The sequence below is a fragment of the Taudactylus pleione genome, unplaced genomic scaffold (genome assembly GCF_031769625.1).
Source record: "Taudactylus pleione unplaced genomic scaffold, aTauple2 ptg001274l, whole genome shotgun sequence".
NCBI classification, from domain to species: Eukaryota; Metazoa; Chordata; class Amphibia; order Anura; family Myobatrachidae; genus Taudactylus; species Taudactylus pleione.
This window is the reverse complement of record NW_028285674.1, coordinates 1,776,662-1,798,366: the sequence shown is the minus strand read 5'-3', so window position 1 is coordinate 1,798,366 and position 21,705 is coordinate 1,776,662. Positions and strand designations below refer to the sequence as shown.

At 45.4% G+C, this 21,705-nt stretch overlaps 1 protein-coding gene across 1 annotated transcript in view; it reads left to right on the top strand.

The window, feature by feature from the left end:
* Positions 1-2,379: 2,379 nt before the first annotated feature.
* Positions 2,380-21,705, top strand: part of LOC148443422 (prolactin-releasing peptide receptor-like) — a 40,190-nt gene continuing 20,864 nt past the window's right edge. The window contains exon 1 of the mRNA XM_088462848.1: positions 2,380-2,435. The gene's annotated coding sequence lies outside the window, so the exon portion shown is untranslated. The remainder of the gene's footprint in view (positions 2,436-21,705) is intronic.

The following is a 21,705-nucleotide window of genomic DNA, read 5'->3' as shown; positions in this document are numbered from 1 at the left end:
CTCACCATCATTTATTCAGACTGTACCCCAATATCCAATGCTTCAAATGCTTCTTCAAAACTCATCTATTACAGATCAGGCAAAACTCTCTACCTGATATTGTCTTTCCTCTTACATCCTCAACCGTTTTTATCTCCCCAAAACCCACACCCAGGGCCGGCTCTTGGGGTGTTCGACGGTCGAACAGGGGCACCACCCCATAGAGGGCGCACCCCTCCCCAACATCCTGATTTCAGCAGGACAGCACTGTCCCGCTGTTCTGCCCGTGGACGGAAGTGGCCCATGGGTGTTCAAATTGGGAGGTTGGGTGCCCTGGAGTCTGAATGGATGCTGCATGCATGCACGCGGCATCCATTCAGTGCTGGGAGAAGGCAGGGGGAAGCCCAGGTAGTGACAAAGTGCTGGGCTCCCTCCGGCCTGATGTTACATGGGAGGCATGCCATGCGTTCACCCCCCCAAATAATGTCATTTAGGGGGTGTGGGCTATGGTAATTTGGCCACACCCCCCATTTCTGTCCGCACGCGACTACAGGGGCATCCATCACTCAGACGGCGCAGTGGCACAGCTACCCCTGGAGCCGGCCCTGCCCCCACCCCTTTCCTAATAGAATGTAAGCTCTCCTTTTATGTCATCATCTGCTTAGATTCACTATCTGAACTAATACTGTAGGTGTACCTTATCATATCGCCTATACTTCTAACGGGATGTAGTTATGAGACCGACTCAATACCGACAAGGAAATCCCAACAGGGGATGTAAGATAGGTGTTGAAATACCGACGCCTATCTAAATCCCAATGCCGGAATGCCAAAGGATGCCAGCCCGAACAAAGTAAGTCTGGGGCGCCTTTAGAGTTAGCTGCGGTAAGGGGGGAGAGGAGGGTTAGGCTTAGGGAGCATAGCAGGATTAAGGTTAGATTTTGGGGGGTTAGACACCCCTATGGGGGAGGGTTAGGGTTAGGCACCCCTGGGGGGAGGTTAGAGTTAGGCAACTCCCCTGGGAGGGTTAGGTTAAGGGTGTGATAAGGGGCAGTTAGGCACCCCCAGGGGGAGGTTAGGGTTAGGCACCACTAAGGGATGTTAGGGTTAGGGGGGGGGGGAGATGGGTAGGGATAGGGTACTTACATGCCCTGTCGGGATCTTCTCCCTTCGAACTGCCGACGTCGAGACTTCATACCCATTCCCTTCTAACTATGTTTATATATTATGATGTATTATATATTATAGATATTAAGAGGACATCACACAGAATAAAAAGAATAATCTTTTTATTCTGTGTGATGCCGTCTTATTATCTACTATCTGGCTAATGAGATATTCCCTGAGCTATGTTTTTCCCATGTCCCATGTCCCAGTTTTAGACTAGTATTATTGATTGCTATTAAGAAACACTGTAGTTCAGTAACTATGTACAATGGTGAATATATTAACTTAATATATTAATCTGTAGTAAGTAGTACAATAGCTTCAAAAATAACAGGAAGTAGTAAAAAATCCCTTGTTTCAAAGTGTAGCAAGGGGTCTATTTATGCACATTTGTTAACCCTTTTTTTCCTCACAGTCAATGTAATTGTGTAACCATTGATTTCTCCTGCAATCCCTTTAATTTTGAAGCTTGGATGATAAATAGACCGCTAAATGGGAAAATATTATTTCCAATAAAAAATGTATTTGAATACAAATTCAAATATAAAATACAAATTATATTGTCTTAAAATGAAATGACATTAAATAACATTATGTTAAATAAAATGACACTCATTTTCTGCAGTAGCCCAAATGCATATGTCTGCTAACTATTGCAAATAGACTTTGTATGATATTGCTGCAGAATGATTTACTCTCAGCTGGAGGAGAGAAGAAAAAGAAGCAGCTAGATGGTTCTGCTGTAAATAATCATTGTCATTAGGTATCATGGCACCTGCAGCCCTCCATCACCAGCAAAGGGTAACAAGCTTCTAATTGGAAGTCTCCTGTGATATAGAAAAAGAAATGGCATGCCCTGTGTCACTATTTTCACCTTTGTGGGATATGTCAAGACATATGGGAGATTTGGAGATTGCAGCTTTTTTTATCACTTCTATGAATTTTTATTGTTATTGTTGTATATCCAGAAGGAAACAAGAGTGAAAGAACATTTGTAAAGAACATCTGTATTCTCTCTAGCTTTCCTAAAAGATGTAGACTTGCAAGAAAGAGTCTGTGGGAGGCTCCTAGTGGTAAGCCCCTGTTGTTATTATCCTACTGAAAAGATCTGAGAAGAACATTTGCACAACCAAGTAAACAGAGCTGTAACTAGACTTTTTGGTGCCCTGTGCCAGAGAGAGTATTGGCGCCCCCCCTCCCCTCATTTTTTAAATAGGGACATAAGATAGTGCACCTGAAGAAGGGCCATGGTCAGGAGATGCTGGGGATAAAAGAAGAGGAAGCAACAAGTGAGAATGATAATAAACAGAAAAATTGACAGACCCAAACAACGCCCCCTGCCCTGCAGTGCCCTGTGCCATGGCACAGATCGCACTACCCAAGTTACAGCCCTATAAATAATAAACCTAAGGTGTCCCACAATTCTAACTAGGTGAAATTGACAATTAAACTCAGGTGTATAAGCCATTCATATTTGAGATGCCCAAGAATGACTTTAAGTACATTGTAGATGTATGTCACTTTGCTTTAATGTGGATGGCGGAAGTTGCATCACTGTGATATACTTGTTATTCAGTTATACCCCTTTTACACCAGAGCAAAAACCTGGGTTTTTGCTGGGTCTACCCAGGTCGCAGCTCAGTGAACCTGGGTCAAGTGACCCTGCAATCCAACCCAGGTAGCTACCAGGGTTGGACCCAGGTTGGACCCAGGTAATGGTGCAGTGTAAACGGTGCAACCCGGGTTATCCGACCTTGGTCATGCCTAAAATGAGCTGATTGGTGGTTGTGGAGCATTCACCTCCCACTTTTTATGACCTCACAGGTTTAGCAGGGCAGACCTGAGTTCAGTGTGAACAGGGCTGACCTGGGAGTAACCCAGATGAAAGGTGCAGTGTAAATGGATCTGACCTGGGTCTGACCAGGGTTGTAACCATGTCCAAAAACCCAGGCCGGACCTGGGTTTTTGGTGGAAAAGAGGTATAAGTGGCTCTATAGCTATTGTTCAGCATGACTGCAGCTGGTAAAGTCACACTTCTGCAGCTCTCCAGAGTCCTGTGGTGATTTGCACACAGACCACTTTACATGGAGCCTGATTCAGATTTGAGAATAGAGTAAAGCTGGCCACACATCTAAAGATTATCTGTTCAACCAGCCAACTAGTTGATTGGTTGGAATGAAAATCTGGTAATGTATGGGAGTAACTGATGATCAGCAATTTGCTCCTAAATGCCAGAAAACAGATGAAAATGGTCGTTAGACAACTTTTTTAAATGTTTGATCTAAACAATTTGATCAAACAACAATTTTTGTCCATTTTCCGGCATTTGTAAGCAAATTACTGATTGTTATGTGCTTTCATACCTTACCAGATTTTCATTCCAACCAATCAATTAGTTGGCTGGTTGGACAGATAATCTTTAGATATGTGGCCAGCTTTAGATAGAGCAAGTAATTGAGTATCTGGACAAACCATGTTGTAATGCAAGGGGTGCAAACATATATTTTTTCATGTGGGTTAAATACTGGCTACGCTTACATGTACAGTAGTCCACATGGCTGGAAACATTTATTTTTACACTGCAATTTAGATATTAGTTTGGACATACCCCTCATAAATCTAAATCCCCTTGCACATTTTAAATCTGCCCCACCTATTCCTAAATCTGAATCAGGCTCAATGTGTGGCAGTGATTGCACAAGGTCTCCGAAACATAGATTTGCTGTTTTTTTATGCCATCGCAGATGTATGGCTCCAGTTCAAGAAGGAATGACGCATAATGCTGCTGTGCCGGGCTCTAAGACAAATCAAAAAAGGTACCGCATCTTGCTGGTGCTGAGGCTGTTGACAAATCAGACACATATGTCTAATTGAAGGGGAAAGTTCAGAAGGATCCAGAAACACTAATAAACATTTTGATGAGATATGCTTACCAGCAAAAAATGTATAATGCACAGACATCATTTTAACTAGAGATGTGTGCCGACCCCCGTGTTCTGGTGTTGGTTTTGGATCTGTATCTCCTTCGTGTTTTGGATCTGGTTTTGCCAAAACCGTCCTTGCGTGTTTTGGTGCTGGTATTTAATCTTTATTTTTTCAAAAAATCATAAAAACAGCTAAAATCACATCATTTGGGCCTGTTTTTGTTCCTACACTATTATTAACCTCAATAACATTTATTTCCAGTCATTTCTAGGAAATTTTGACCACCTCACAGCTCACAATATTGATTTAATCCACTTTAGGCCAAAAAATTGCATCGAGCTAGCTGGCTGACTAAGCTAAGTGACAGCAGTGGAGGCACTAACGTGGTAGTTCAGCTTCCAAACTGGCACAAAGTGGCACTGTAATGATAGACAGGATGGCAGTTTAATAAACTATATGACCCCATAGGGTCATATAGTTAAATTTATTAAGAATCAAGTTTGGTTGAGTTCTTTAGTTTTTAAACTCATTTTGCTTCACCAATACTCAGGTGAGTTTTCCCTTTAACAACTCGCAAATTTACTAAGAAGTGAGTTTAGGTGAAAGTGAGTTTTTTTCGATGGTGAAGCAGATCGAGTTTTTTCCTCCAAATTGTGAGTTTAAAGGAGAGCTTAGAGGAGAGTTTAAGGAGAGTTTAGATGAGATTACTCCCCCAAGAGTGTTTTCTCTCTTCCAAACTCACCCGAGCAAGCAGCCTGCACATATCAGTGAGATATGTGTAAGCTGCGTCTGTGTTAAGACCTGTAAAAAATGGGTTAAATAATCTAAAAAAAAAATGACATAGGGTTCCCCCCCTAAAGCTTAACCAGCCCCGGACTTGCCAGCCTGTCCTGGTTCCTACAATTACAGGGAACAAAATGAGTAGGGTTTCACCATAAATAAAGTACCAGCACCAGGCTGCAGGGCCAGTCCTGGTTTTAATTATAGGGGGTACCCCTATAATTAAAACCTGCACTGGACCCTTTCTAGTGGGGGGCTGATGCCACAGCCAGGGGAGCCCTTTCACCGGGCCCCCCAGCCACAGCTTCAGCCTTTACCACCAGTCAGCCCAGGCCAGGGATTCCTGGGGAGTTGGGGACCCCTTCAATAAAGGGGTCCCCCTCTCCAGGGCACCCCTGTCCTAGGCTGATAGCCCGGGACTATCCCTGCTAACAGTGTTAGTGTGTAGTGTAAAGTCAATGGTTTAATATTGTCTTTAGTTGTGGAACTACACATACCAGCAATCCTCCCCTGCATACTGGTATTTGGAGAACCACAAATACCAGCATGTGGAGCATTACGGGCCCGCTGGCTGACCAAAGCAATACATAAATAAACACAACATACACCGTTAAAGTAAAATTTTATTATAACATACATGCACACTCACACTCACTATCACACTCACTATCACACATACTCACCTAGTATCCAAAGTAATCCATAGGGGTACCTATAAAAAAAATCCATACTCATCTCTCCTATATGTAGTTCACGTCCTTTTCTCCAAGTAGGCATCCAAAGGGTTTAAAAAAAAAAACGAGTGTACCCGAATCCAAGCGGACTGAGCAAAGGTATGTGAGTGTACACATACCTTTACTCCTCGCAAATGACCGGGGCACACGTGTGCCCCATCATTGAAGGAGCCACCAGTCAATCAACGGGCATCTCCGCCGGAGCAGCTTGCTGATTAGCTGTTTGAGGTCAACGTGTCTCCCCATAGTCTTCAATGGTGAGAAAAAGCACTCAAATGCTAGCATAAGCATGAGAGGAGATAAGCACCCTGTTTTTTATTGTAGAAGTACTGGTTAGAACTGGCTTTGGGTTGCAGTCTCGTTACTGGTACTTGTATTGGTTCAGTCAAAGCGGACAGCCTATCAGGGACCTGTTTAGGTGGGCTCTGTTTAGGGATATTAGGGCACTGGGAGGAGTCAGCTTCCTCTTTTCCAGTTGTGATCGTCTGGATAAGTACCTCAGTGTCACACTGATTTACCCTTTATAGTTGTTTGTCACACTTGCTCCTTCTCTATTAACCATATTTTCCTGTGTTTATCCACACTCACATTCCTATCCCTGTTTTCATTTCTCCTGTCCCTACTCACATACCTGTTTTTTCTTTCATCAGCCTTATTATCCCTGTTTTCCTTTCATTAGCCTGTATATCCCCGCTCCTCAGTTTTCCTTGTCTGGCTCTCCCCCCCCCCCCATCGTCTACCTGTTACTTACTTTGATTCACCGCTTTCAGGATTCCACATCCCCGCTGCAATGCACCCCCCCAGTGCTTGTTGGAGGCAGCCCGGCCTCTTGCGGTAGTGGCCACCTCTCACTACATGCGTGGTGTGCGCAATGCGCCCCCGCGTGTGTCTGCCAGGCCGCCGGCTTCTGCCGCATACAGCGTGGCCCCTGGCACTCCAGCCCCTTCATAGTCAGGCCTCTAGGCTTGGCTGGCCCATGGTGCAGCACCTTCCCCCACCGCCTCCCGATTGCCAGTAGTCGCGATCCCCGCGGCCCCTCATTAGACCCCGCCCCTTAGCTAGCGGCAGCCATTTTAGATGACCAGGGCCTGCATGGCCCTCCATTAATGGCAGCCATGGATCAGGGAGCAGGGAGGGTGGGGCCACTGACCCCCGTTCCTGGCCCCACCCCCCAGGTAGCAGCAGACTTTTAGGGACCCAGGGTATGCACAGCCCTGCATTACTGCCCTCCTCTGCCCTAGGGTGCCCTTCTGGGAGCCCATTCTTTGCCAGCCCAGCTGGACTACACTCATCCTCCATAAGTCATGTGGTTGCTGCAGATGGGCATCCCAATGTCTCCGCTCGCAGCACCCCTGTCACGTCACAGCTGTTCCTTCCTGTAATGGCTCCAATTCAGCAGATAGCTAGTATCCCCATCAGTGGTCCTGCGCACCATAATTTGTCTTCATATGGCCCTCCACAGGGTGCACAGTGGTCCCCTTATTTCAGCCACGGATATAGTCAGTAAGCATACCCGCCCTCCCTTCCTCTGTTTGCCCAGCAGTACATTGACTCAGTTGTCCCAAGCTTCAGGCCATTATGTACAGCAGGCGGTACCCCCCTATGAAGGTCAGAAATTCCATACCGCTATTGCCTTCTATAACACCCAACCACAAATATTCCACCAGGCGCCCAGTTACCTTTTGCACCAGGATCCTATTCCACAACCCCCCTTGCCAGTGAACCCTCCGTCTATTAGGCCCCCCCGGCCTCGCATCAGTCAAGTGCAAACACCAGCTCCCCCACCCACACTAGCCCTTCCCCCCGCTACTGCAATGGTTTGGGTTCCCGCATTGACTGTTGCTAATGTGGATCTTCCCAGTTCACAGGATCCCCCAACTCTAGCCATACTGGCCCCAGCTGCTGCTGCCACAGAGGATACTCCAGCTTCGTCACTTCAACACGTGATGGGTGCACCGCGCAACGCAGATCAAGATTTGGCTTCCGCAGGGGGGTCCGCTACCCCATCGATTTCCGGAGCAGGTGAGATCACATTGACTCATAACACTGTCAATTTATCACACTCTGATGGCTCATCTGACTCATCCGGCTCAGTTGAGAAACCGCGCAAGCTCATGCGCTACTGTGTTCAGCAGTTAAAAGGGAAGCGTAGGAGCCCAAATAGAGCCCATAGTTCATCGGGGAGCTCGGTTCCGGATGCAATGAGCGATGCAGTACATTGCTCCAATACTGCCATTTTGAGAGGGGTTAGATCAAAAGTTAGGGAGCGCATTTAGGAAGGCAAGTACGTGGACATGTTCTCCATTACGCATGACACTAAGAAAGCCCTGGACCTTGCTAAATCGGGTGGGGGGGGGGTGGCTGCCGAGGAAACTCGGTGCATCTACGTAAATTGGCTTTGTGGAATGTACATATTTGTGGCTTGTTATACGGAGACCAGGCCTGCCGAATTTTTAAACATCCAAAAGTATAAGATCTTTAGCTTTGGTTATAAGGATGTACAAGTTTGGCTAGAGGTCAGGGGGTGGCCCAGCAAAATAAACCCACCACCGAGACTCCTGTTGCTCGTAAACAGCCCTTTGTTGCCCGCCCAGGGTTCAACATAGCAGGAAAGGGTAAATGCTTCACCTTTAATAATGGGCAATGTAGCAGAGGCTCAAGCTGCCGATTTAAACATGCCTGCATGTTGTGTGGAGGGAGTCACACGGCCAAAGATTGCAAGCGTCCAAGTGGCCAGGCAGCTGAGCAAAGCAAACAATGTAGTGCTAAGTAAAGCTTTTTCCCCAATTAAAATCAAAGTTAATGAACGGTGGTTGGGCCGCTATCCTCTTAAGGCGGAAGTGGCCTTTTTGTTACAAGGTTTTATCGAGGGTTTTCGTTTGCCAGTAGTTCGTCCAGTTTTTGTGTTGGCAAAAATGAACCTTAAATCAGCCAGGGATTACCCAGATATTGTGAGCGACAAAATAGTGGCGGAGGTGGATTTGGGCCACATGGCTGGCTCTTTTCCATCTCCTCCCTTGGTAGATATGTGCATTTCTCCTTTGGGGGTTGTCCTTAAAAAGGAGGCCGGTAAATTCCGGTTGATCCAGCACCTGTCCTATCCAGATGGGGGGTCCGTTAACGATGCGTTAGATCCAAACGATTGCAGCGTCGCTTATCAATCTTTTGAGGACGCCCTCCAGGTGGTGCAGGAGTTTGGTAAGGGAGCCCTATTGGCGAAAATAGACATAGAGTCTGCTTTCAGGCTTCTTTCATTGCATCCCGATTCTTTCAAATTCATGGGTTTTAAGATTGACGGTTCATATTTTGTAGATAAATGTTTGCCAATGGGATGCTCCGTTTCCTGCTCCTTTTTCGAATGTTTCAGCTGCTTCCTGCAATGATGCATTCAGGCTGGTTCAGGGCAGTCGGGAATAGCCCATTATTTAGATGATTTTTTATTGGTTGGTTCCGCTGATAGTGACATTTGCAGCGAGCTGCTTTTATCAGTACAGGCTCTTTTTCACGTTATGGGTGTTCCCATTGCGCCAAAAAAGATGGAAGGGCTGACCACAGTGTTGTCCTATTTAGGTATCGAAATTGATACCGGGATGGGATTATGTTGGTTGCCCCACGATAAAGTTGCTAAGATGCGTGAGTATCTAGGGCTTTGCCTTTTCGCAAAAAATATTTCATTAAAGCAGTTGCAGTCGTTACTCGGCCTGCTTAATTTCTCTTGCCGAGTGATTCCTATGGGCAGGATCTTCTGTCGTAGGTTAGAGAGGGCCACAGCAGGTGTAAAAAAGGTGCACCATTTAATTTGTTTGACTAGTGAACTCAAGGAGGACATGCGCTTATGGTACGTGTTTTTGCAGGAAGCCACTGGCTTCGGATTTGGTTACCCAAGCCAGTGGCCAACTCTGAACTCCAGCTTTATACGGATGCGTCTGGAGCTTGGGGTTTTGGGGCCTTTTTCAAGGGTCAGTGGTGCGTGGAAGCTTGGCCACAAGATTGGCGAGCTGCAGGTTTTACAGCCAATATGCTAATCCTTGAGTTGTTCCCAATTGTGGTAGCAGTAGAGATTTGGGCTGCGCAGCTTAGTGATCGTAGCATAAATTTCTGGTGCAACAACCTGAGGGTGGTTCAGGCCATTAACAACCAGAGAACCGTTTGTCCCCAGGTTCTCAGTTTGCTTAGGCATTTAACATTATTATATCTGATATGGAACTTTGAATTTAAGGCTAGGCATGTCCTGGGCATTGAAAACGAGATAGCGGATGCTTTATCTCATTTTCAATGGTCCAGGTTTAGGTCATTGGCACCCACAGCCAGCGTTCATGGCTTATCTTGTACTGCTTATGTCTGGCAGATCATCAGGCCGGCATCAACGGGTTCACTCTGAAAGCTTTGGCGCCGGGTACCCTAAGGTCCTATATGGCGGCGTGGAACTCCTAGCTGGCCTTCATTGCCAATATAGATCAGGGCAAGAGTGTTGAGGATACCATGTTGTAGTTCGTTTGGTTTTGGCATGAGCAGGGTTGGTCAAAGGCGGCAATATCTGGTGCTTTGGCAGGCATTTCATATTTTTGCGCTTGCGTGGCTTGGTTGACCCACAAAGTTATTTATTCTTTCAAAAGCTCTGAAGGGTTGGGCGAGGGAGCAGGCGCATTTAGGCAATCACCGTATACCAGTTGATACCAGCTTGTTGAAGAATCTCGTGGTGGCAGTAGAAGGGTGTGTCTCTAGGTGATTATGAGGTGATGTGGTTCAGTTTGGCGTTCATCTTGGCATTTTTCGGGGTGCTGCAAGTAGGAGAGCTTGTGGCTGCTAGCAAGAAGTCAGTGCAAACAGGGATTTTAATGGATAATGTGATTGTAAAATCAACTTGATTTTGCTGAAAATTCAGCGATCAAAAACTGAACAATTAGGTAGGGGTGTCAATTCCTGCGCATCCAGACCCGAGCATATGCCCCGTAGCCATAGCTAAGCATTACAATCAGCAGCGTCCATGCGGGGGTTGCAATGGCTAGTTCACGAAGACCTTTCAATGCTCTCACATTATCAGTTCAATGCAGTTTGTAAACGTTGTTTGATAGCCCTTAATTTGCCGTTAGAGCATTATGGCACGCACTCATTCAGAATTGGTGCGGCCACTTGTGCAGCAGCAGCGGGTTCGTCCAGTGAGGCAATCAAGCGATTGGGTCGGTGGAAGTCTTCTGCTTATAAAGGTTATGTTAGAGGTGACAAGCTACTTAATTAGATAGCGCTTCATGCGAGTTTGTTTTTTGGGAAACCCAGTGCCTTATGCTACCCGCCACTAGGGGGGATTGGAGTTCTTTTCACTTTTGCCCTCAAAGAGGTTTTGTGTTGTTCACCTCCATCTGGGTCACTCACACAACTCAGTTTTCCCTCCCTCATTGTTGTTCAAAACGTATGGTGTATAAACACTAACGTTCTTTTATAAACCTTTTTTCATACAGGTCGTGGTAGGGTATTTGATAGGATGTGGATTGTGGGTCATTTGTATGTGTATTGGGCTGGCAGACACCCCCTTGCTCGAGAGACCCCCTTTAATATCCGCTGGATAGGGGTGCGTGGTTTCAGATGGAATGGCTTTTTGACTCTTCTTTGGGATTCAGAAAAGAAATGGGGTGTCCCAGACTGCTTAGTCATCCATCTGGGAGGCAATGATTTGGGCATGTGTAAAGGTGTAGAGATCATCATTGCTATGAAGAGAGACTTACAAATAATTGCTGAGCATTGGCCACAAGTTCAATTAGTTTGGTCGGAAGTCATTCCCCATAGATTCTGGAGAGGGGAGCAAGGTGGCGCGGCTTTAGATAGAGTGAGGAGAAAACTGAATGCTGCTGTGTCTTGTTACGTAGCAAGTCCGGGCGGGTGGGTTATCAAACACCCCTGTCTCCGCTATGAGGAGGTTGACTTTTATAGATCAGATGGAGAGCATTTGGCTGGTGAAGGTTTGGTCTTATTTGTCTCAGCTCTTTTGTCTGGTATTGGAGGCAGTTAGTGGTCCTAACGTCGTCAGTGGACCCCGTATTTGGTGGAAAGCAGTGCTCCTTGGCGGCTCAATTTAGTGCAGATGAACTTGGTTAGCATCCCCTTTTGAGAGAGGCGAATCGGTGGCTGCCTTAGGGGAGGACCAGGTCTCCATTTTATGGAGGGACCAGCACTTTGCTAGATTAAGGGGGGATGGTACTACTCAAGATAGCTCACACTTGGGGCTGGAATCTCCATCCCCATCTTAGTAATACATTCTTCATATGGGCTGTAGCTGAGTTAGCACTGCTTTTTCACCACCATGCTCGAATAATACAAATCAATTACAATCCGATTTAATAAATTTGGCTGCGGACTCTTTTTTGCAAATCTATTCAGTTGTCAGTGTCATTATTTTAGATGGTTAAGTTTAAGTTAAGTATGGTGAAAATAATAAAACTATGGGTGATTTAAAGCACTCAAATGCTAGCATAAGCATGAGAGGAGACAAGCACCCTGTTTTTTATTGTAGCAGTACTGGTTAGAACTGGCTTTGGGTTGCAGCCTCGTTATTGGTACTTGTATTGGTTCAGTCAAAGCGGACAGCCTATCAGGGACCTGTTTAGGTGGGCTCTGTTTAGGGATATTAGGGCACTGGGAGGAGTCAGCTTCCTCTTTTCCAGTTGTGATCCCACCCACCCACCCACCCTGCAAATTTTGAATCGGCTTGGGCTGATGTTATTCATTGGAATGTTATTTCTTTGTTTTCTTCCAACTAGGGAGGCGCAGCTGGCGGAAAGCAGTGCTCCTCGGCAGCTCAATTTAGTGCAGCTGAACTTGGCTAGCATCCCCCCCTTTGAGAGAGGCGAGTTGGTTGCTGCCTTAGGGGAGGACCAGGTCTCCATCTTATGGAGGGACCAGCACTTTGCTAGATTAAGGGGGGATGGTACTACTCAAGATAGCTCAGACTTGAGGTTGGAATCTCCACCTCCATCACCTCCATCTTAGTAATACATTCTTCATATGGGCTGTAGGCGAGTTAGCACTGCTTTTTCGCCACCATGCTCGAATATTACAGATCAATTAAAATCCGATTTAATAAAATTGGCTGCGACCTCTTTTTTGCAAATCTATTCAGTTGTCAGTGTCGTTAATTTAGATGATTAAGTTTAAGTTAAGTATGGTGAAAATAATAAAACTATGGGTGACTTATCTCCATTGAAGTCTATGATGGGACCCGCTACATTGTATCATTGATGTAACCACAAGGTTAATTGTGTTTATGTCAGATGAACGATTGAATGATTTGCAAATAATTGAACGTTTTTGATTATATTAAAATGAATGAAAATCGTAAAAAACTGACTGCAAACACATCAGATGTCAGATATCGTTACCTGTCAAATGGGAACGTGCATCGTTCATCATTCATCATTCCACACATGACAGATTTTCCTTCAGATATGAATGATTGAATGATTTTTAAAATCGTTATCGTTTAGATCTGAAGAAAAATCTGACCGTGTGTATGCACTAGAGATGAGCGGTTCGGACTCTGTGGAATCCGAACCGCTCCGAACATTGGGGATCCGAGTCCACCCGAACCCTGTTCGGGTGTTCACCGCCTGACTCGGATCCCCGTTCGGGGCCGAACGGCGGCCGCCTGATGTCGGATTCTCACTAGAGAATCCGACATCAGGGCTCCTATTGTGTAGGACAGAGCGCTGTGATAGCGCTCTGCCCTACACAGACACAGACACACAGCCGCCAGCGGCAGCTGTGTGTTTGTCACAGCAGCCAATGAGAGTCACACAGACTCTCATTGGCTGCTGTACGGAGGGAGCCGGCTGGAGCTCACACATGAGCTCCGTCTTCCGGCTCCCTCCGCAGCGTGTGACAGCAGAGCGGACGGCGCGGGAGCGGGGAATCAGGTAAGTTTTATTTATTTATTTTTTTTACTTGTCAAAGGTCCGGGGGCGCTACTGGGGGGGTCTGCTACTGGGGGGCCTGCTACTGGGGGGGCTATACTACTGGGGGGGTCTGCTACTGGGGGGGCTATACTACTGGGGGGGTCTGCTACTGGGGGTCCATACTATTGAGGGGCCTGCTACTGGGGGGGCTATACTACTGGGGGGGGGTCTGCTACTGGGGGGGGTCTGCTACTGGGCGTCCATACTACTGAGGGGCCTGCTACTGGGGGGGGCTATACTACTGGGGGGGTTTGCTACTGGGGGGGTCTGCTACTGGGGGGGCCATACTACTGAGGGGCCTGCTACTGGGGGGCCAATACTACTGGGGGGGCTTACTACTACTGGGGGGATACTACTGGGGGGCTTACTACTACTGGGGGCCCATACTACAGGGGGGCCATACTACAGGGGGGGCTACTACTGGGGCAGCCTACTACTGAGGGGGGCCTGCTACTGGGGGCAGCCTACTACTGGGGGGGGGCATACTACTGGGGGGGCCATACTACTGGGGGGCCATACTACTGGGGGGGCCTGCTAAAGGGGGGCATACTACTGGGGGGGCCTGCTAAAGGGGGGCATACTACTGGGTGGCATGCTAATGGGGGGCATACTACTGGGGGGCCTGCTAATGGGGGGCATACTACTGGGGGACATTCTACTGGGGGCACTGCATAGGGGACCCTACTACTAAGGGGACTGCATAGGGGGCACCACTGCTGGGGGCATTGTGTAAAGAACACCGCTACTGTGGGCATTGTGTAAAAGGGTCACTACTGTGGGCATTGTGTAAAAGGGGCACTACTGTGTGTCATAACATAAATAAGAGACACTACTTTATGGTGTAATGTGAATCAGGCCCTACGTGCGGTGTAATGTGAATAAGATTGTGCACTGTGACTCCTTGGGCCGTAGCCCACTATGTAAACAAGTACTGTGACTCTGCTGGCCGTACCCCACTGAGTGGGTGCACTACTTTTCATTTCTGCCACTGCTGTGTGGCAATGTGTCATAGATGTACTTTATACTGTGGTGTCTGTGTTGTTGTGCCGCTGCTCTGTCGCTTAGGAACCAGTCAGCTCACTGCAACCTTTGGCCAATAATGTTGAACAATATTATGAGCTGTTATATGGTCTAAATTGACTGGAAATTAATGTTATTGAGGTTAATAATACTCTAGGAAGAAAAAAAAGACCAATTTATGTGATTTTAGCTTTTTTTGTAAATTTTTGTAAAAAAATCCAAATCCAAATCCAAATCCAAAGCCAGTCACCGCAGTTTGGCAAATCCAAATCCAAATCCAAAGCCGGATGACGAATTAGAACCAAATCCAAATCCAAATCCGGCAAAAATGGTCCGGCGCACATCCCTAGTATGCACCATTATAGAAATGCGGTGGCCTTGCTTGTAGAGGTGCTGCTAAATAGTAAACACTGTAAACAGACATTTACTTTGTGCTCAGTGATATTGTTAGGGATAATGGGACTAAGACTTGCTGTTTACATCTGAGGAAAGCAGTTTGTAGCTCTCTGGCTGAACTACAACTACCAGCATCCGTGCTGTTTGCCGGGCCTACTGGAAGTTGTTTATCAACAATGGGTGGCATGCCTCAGGTTACCTCATCCTGCTTTACGCACCGTATGTAACATGTAAATATGAATATATGTGACCAATATACACAAATAATTTTTGTAGTAAATGTATTTGCACTTTATTGCACACATCCTGGCAAGAAGATGCTCTGTGCTGCTGTTCATATTTCTGGTTTCTCGCATGACACGCACCATCTACATTATACAGTTATTCTGCTTAGAGTCACCTACATACAAAGGAGGCAGGCGTTTATTGAGCTGAACTGTTATTTATAATAACAGCCTATCAATTCACCAGGGTCCAGAGGCAAGCGGTTGGGGTTGGGAGGGAGCAATTAAAAAAACTGGGTAAATATGAAAATCTACCATGTTTTGCCCACCCTATGAACTTGGTGGTTCAGAATTTTTTAAAAAAATGAAAGGGGCATAGAGGAGGTGCTGTCTGTGGCCATAACTATTTCTGGACATTTTGGGGATGTGTGAACCACATGTAGAAGATTTCAGTGGCTGTGGCAGTGCAACTTCCAACCTGGCACATCAGGATACAAATGTTTTCATTAGTCAAGAGACCTGAGGGAGATGGAGTATGTATGTAGTTGAAGGCAGGGAAAGGAAGGATTGATTCATAGTAAATTTAATTTACATTTTGGATTTTGTAGCAAATTTATGAGGGAGAAGGGGAGTCATTTACAAAGAAAATTGACTCATTCACATCAGTCCTTGCCCCAGTTGAGCTCTTTGGTGGTTCCTCATTTTTTTTTAAATGAAAGGGGCATGCAGGAGATGCTGTCTGTGGAAGCACACAAAACAGAAGCAATGAAAAGGCAGGGGACAGAAGGACTTAAAAATCTGGTACTAAACATATCTTATCATTGTTCTGGGATTATGTATGGGAAGGCTGGGAGGGGAGGAGAGAGAACATATCCAGATACCATCATAAAATAGCCTCTCCATTTGGTGCTCAAGTTGAATCTCCCCAAACATGGCTGTTATGATCAAGGAAAGCCAAGCCCACCGAGAGGCATCTACAAATTAAAGTTGAAAAATGGCATAAGAGTATTTTGCAAGTATACCTATTTGTGATATTAGTTGATATAATTACAGTATGAAACTTAAAAAAAAAGTAAGCATCAAAGCAGCGGCACAAAAGCATGGCAGTTACAAAAATATAGGATATCTATGAAACATTTACCATACAGTAGTGGTAGACATGATGGCAGTTTCATAAACTATAAAATTAAAAATGTCAGGCAATTCCCCAAATAGCACATAATGCAGAGAACACAGGTGCAAGATGGACTTGTCCTTGGGCCCTTCCACCAACCCTAGTGTTGTATATAGTAAACAGGACATGTACAGTTTAATAAATAAATCACTTCAGGTTCTTAGATGGTTAAGGTCCCTACCTCTACTTACTACTCTGATCTGAAGTAGTCGTGCATCCAATTTGATATGGCTAATTCAGTCCTCCCCTATTCAGGATTCCTCAGAAGAATCCTTGAGCCTGCTGCTGCTGGGAGTGGATCTTCATCACAGAAGGGGACCAGGAAGACTACTAGTAGTAGTTTAAAAAAAACAATTGACGGTTAAACAATCCTTTGCAAGGGGGAGCAAGTATGACAGCAGTCACCCAGTTGCACAGCGGATCACCAACCCCATAACATCTATGCTTGTATTAGATGTGCGTCCAATTTCTGCCATTAATGCAGTGGTCTTTAGACAAGTAATTGAGGTCCTGTGTCCCCGCTACCAAATCCCATCTAGGTTCCACTTCATTAGAAAATAAATTCCCAGTCTGTACAGGGACATTAAAAAATTGATTAGTATCCTCCAAAATGCCACTGTACCAACTGTCCACTTAACCACAGATATATGAACAAGCAAAACTGCACATACACAAGATTACATGACTGTAACATCCCACTGGGTGGGTGTATTGTCTTCAGCGGCACCAACAGCAGCAACATCTAAGAAACAGCAGCTCATTCAGAGGCAGGCTACTCTGTGTTTCACCAGTTTCACTAAGAGGGATACCACTGACAACCTCTTAGAAAACTCAGGGAAGTCATTGCAAAATGGTTTACCCCGCACGGACTCTCCTTGGGATTTGTGATTTCTAACAATGCCACCAATATTGTGAGAGCATTACAGCTGGGTGAATTCCAACATGTCCATGTTTTGCTCACACAATCAACTTGGTGGTGCAAATTTTTTTTAAAAATGACAGGGCCGTGCAGGAGATGCTCTCTGTGGGTCTAAAAATTTCGGAACATTTTCACCATTCAGCAGGTGCTTGTAGAAGATTGCAGCACCTTCAAGAAATGTTGAATTTGCCCTGCCACCAGTTGAAGCAAGAGGCAGTTACAAGGTGGAACTCCATCCTTTATAAGCCTCAGGAGATGGAGGAACAGCAAAAAGCCATCCAAAGCTACACAGTGAACTATGACATAGGAAGAGGAGGGGGAATGTACCTTACTCAAGCTCAGTGGAAAATACTTTCTGTCTTGTGCAAAGTGCTGAAACCCTTTGAAGTAGTCACCTGTGAAGTAAGTTCAGACACTGCAAACTTGAGTTAGGAAATTCTAATTAGACTGTTGGAAAAGCAGCTTGAGATACTGAAGGAGCTGAAATGAAGTGATTCGCTAAGTACAGTATGTTGGACTTGTAGATAAAGTCCTTTAATCTTTTTGCCAGGATACAAGGGTTGTCATGCCTTCCAATCGGATCAATACATTTTGGCGACCGTTCCTGATCCTAGGTTTAAGTCATATGCCGTGTCTTTGTTCCCAACGGACACAGATCTGAAGAGATGCAAAGATCTATGGCTCCTCCAGTTTCTCCAGCAAATGCGGCTGTCATGAAAAAACTAAACTTTCCTAGGAAACCCACTGGTTATGCAGATGAGTCAACACAACCAAGTTGGACATCTGGTCAGGTCTAAAAGAATTGCCTACAATTAATGAGATATCTACAGTGACTCCATCTGATATGACCACCATTCAAATAATGGTTGAGGGCTATTTTAATGATAACATCCAAATAGACATGTCAGACAGTCCATTTGACTACTGGCAGGAAAAAAATGCATTATGGGGCCCTTGCACAAACTTGCTTTGCTTTACTTGAGCTCCTCACCCTCTAGTATGTACTCAGAAAAAGTTTTCAGCACAGCCGGGAACCTTGTCAGCGATTGGCGTAGGAGGCTACTTCCCAAGGCCTTAGCCTTTCCTTGTTACTTTGTGTGGTGAAAGGCAAATTGCCAATTTTGTGTCTTTCTGTAGCTAACTTTCCCTTTGATGATTTTTTCTTTACCACCGTAAAAGATTGGTTATTTAATTTTAGATGCCCTGACCACTCGTATGTGGTTCCTGCTCACCTCTCAACTGATTGTTCTCCATATCAACATGCATGATATGATATTGTTCTCCATATCAACATGCATGGGTTACAGTTAGAACAAAGGGCCTGATTCAGACCCGCTCGCGAGCGCTCGCAAGCGGGTCGATGTTGCCCAAGTGCGCATGCGCAAGACCCGAATAGCGACGGCCAAGCCGTTGTTATGGGTCTCACACCAAAGGGGACGTGCTGTCGATGGGGATTGAAAGCACGCCCCCTTTGGTGGGCGTGCTGGGGGCGTGGCTGTCCAGACTGAGGCGTTCCCATATGAACGCCTACCGTCTGGGGCCGGCCCCACTGACATCACTAGTGATGTCAGTGGGAGTGCTTTTGGCTCTGATAGAGCCAAAAGCACTCCAGGGCTTACGGCAGCGAGACCCTACTGCAGGGTCTCGTCGCAAGCCCGATGGTCGCGATGGTTTTGACCATCCCGACCATCATTTTGGCCGCTCGCTATAGCTGTGGGTGGTCACCCATAGCTATGCGAGCGGCGAAGAGGCCTCTCCAAAAAGGAGGAGGGATGGCCCTGATTAAGAGCGAGCGTTCTGTCAGAGCGTCCGGCTCTGAATCAGGGCCTAACACCAAAATGTGCACACCTTGGCACCTGATCAGAATATGGAGATATCAATCTTACTAGCCAATCTATGCTGCAGCTTCTTAATAGAGGTAATTGCCACACCTCTTAACAGTAAAAACCAAGAGAAAAGAATAATAAAAAAGCATTGCTGATTGGAGACCATTCTCCTCAATTGTTTTAAATACAATTTAATATTACATGCAAATGTAATATATAAAAAACAAATAAATATAAGACAGAAGAAAAAATACATAAATAACAATGTAAAAGTATAATTCTATAATGTTAGGTTTATATCTGAGCATGTAATTATGAAGCAGCAGAAATTTTAGCAAGCCACCAACTCCTCCACAGAGGCTGCTGTGATGTGGAAGTAAAAATATAAAAATTATAAAAAATAAAAAATATATAAGAAATTGTGTGGAGCAGAGATGTTTAATCAGATTCAAGTCTGGGCTCTGGCTGGGCCACTCCAGGACTTTCACAGAGTTGTCCTGAATCCACTCCTTTGATATCTTGGCTGTGTGCTTAGGGTCGTTGCCATGCTGAAAGATGAACCGTCGCCCCAGTCTGAGGTCAAGAGCGCTCTGGAGCAGGTTTTCATCCAGGATGTCTCTGTACATTGCTGCATCCATCTTTCCCTCTATCCTGACTAGTCTCCCAGTTCCTACCGCTGAAAAACATCACTACAGCATGATGCTGGCACCACCATTCTTCACTGTAGGGATGGTATTGGCCTGGTGATGAGCAGTGCCTGGTTTCCTCCAAACATAATGCCTGGCATTCACACCAAAGAGTTCAATCTTTGTCTCATCAGACCAAAGAATTTTGTTTCTCATGGTCTGCGAGTCCTTTAGGTACATTTTTGCAAACTCCAGCTGGGCTGCCATCTGGCCGTCTGACCACTCTACCATACAAGCCTGTTTGGTGGATTGCTGCAGAGATGGTTGTCCTTCTGGAAGATTCTCCTCTCTCCACAGAGAAATGCTGTAGCTCTGACAGAGTGACCATTGGATTCTTGGTCACTTCCGTGACTAGGTCCCTTTTCCCCCGATCGCTCAGTTTAGATGATCGGCCAACTCTAGGAAGAGCCCTGGTGGTTCTGAATATCTATTTATGGATGATGGAGGCCACTGTGCTCATTGGGACCTTCAAAGCAGCAGATATTTTTCTGTACCCCTCCCCAGATTTGTGCCTCGAGACAAACCTGTCTTGGAGGCCCACAGACAATTCCTTGGACTTCATGCTTGGTTTGTACTCTGACATGCATTGTCAAGTGTTAGATCTAACATGACCTTTATCAAGACCAGCAGCAGCACAACATGAATGAAAGACAACATATTTCCAAAGAATAGCATCACAAATCTCCTTACCTGTGTCCCCTTATGTAGCCAGCACCCCCACGTGTCACGTGGCCAAACAGTGCTAAACCAGAAATGAGGTGCATTCCATCATCTGGAATGCAGGGACCCGCAGGCTGGAAGTGAGTAAACCTCCGGTCACATGTAACCCAGTGGGTGGGTCTTATTGTCCTGGTAACAACCTGGACAACACAACAAACGTCTCCACCAGACATCAGCCTAAACACCACCGGACCAGCCGGTTATGTGGTGTAGTTAAAATCAAAGCACGTCAGGCATCAAATAATCATCGAAGTCAGCCTAAATAAGCACTAATAATTCAATCCGCTCAAATACTGAGCAGGGACAGAATATAATAAACATATAAATGCACATTACAAAGTACTATAGTGACCACAAGGGGGCGCAAGTTACAGGGACCCAAAATTTATAAGATTTTGCGTAGGTGGGTATTTGTGGATATCAATATTCTGATTACCCTCTTTGGTATAAGGTTAACAAAATATATAAAGATGAATAATGCACTACAAAATTAATTTTTATTATTATGAGAATAACTCACCAGTGGTTTGGTTTATTATTGAATTGTTAATGACATTGATTGTTTATAAATTTTGGATCCCTGTAACTCTTGTGTTGCCTTGCGCATTTCTATGTATATTATATTCTTTCCCTGCTCAGTTTACTCACTTCCAGCTCGCGGGTCCTTGCGTTCCAGATGATGGAACGCACCTCATTTCTGGTTTAGCGCTGTTTGGCCACGTGACACGCGGGGGTGCTGGCTGCATAAGGGGACACAGGTAAGGAGATTTGTAATGCTATTCTTTGGAAATATGTTGTCTTTTAATCACATGTTGTGCTGCTGCTGGTCTTGATAAAGGTCATGTTGGACCGAAACGTCGACTGACACATGTAAGCTATCAAATCGACTTTACCTGTTGGAAATGCTCTGGTGAGTGGCCCTTTTTCTACTTGATTATGTATATATATATATATATATATATATGTGTGTGTATGTGAAATTTACACTGTAATATATCTCATGTCAATCTTAATAGACAAACGTCACATTACACTATCAGGATCTTTTTAGTATTATAGGGTGCCTTGCTTCTCGGACGTGAACCCCTTAATGCTAGGGATGCTGGTATAGAGGAGCCTTGACGATGGCCCAGTGCTTATTCATATATTTGCAAATGTATGTAAACCAATACCTCTGAATTTCTATTATCATGTAGGATTCAAGTATTT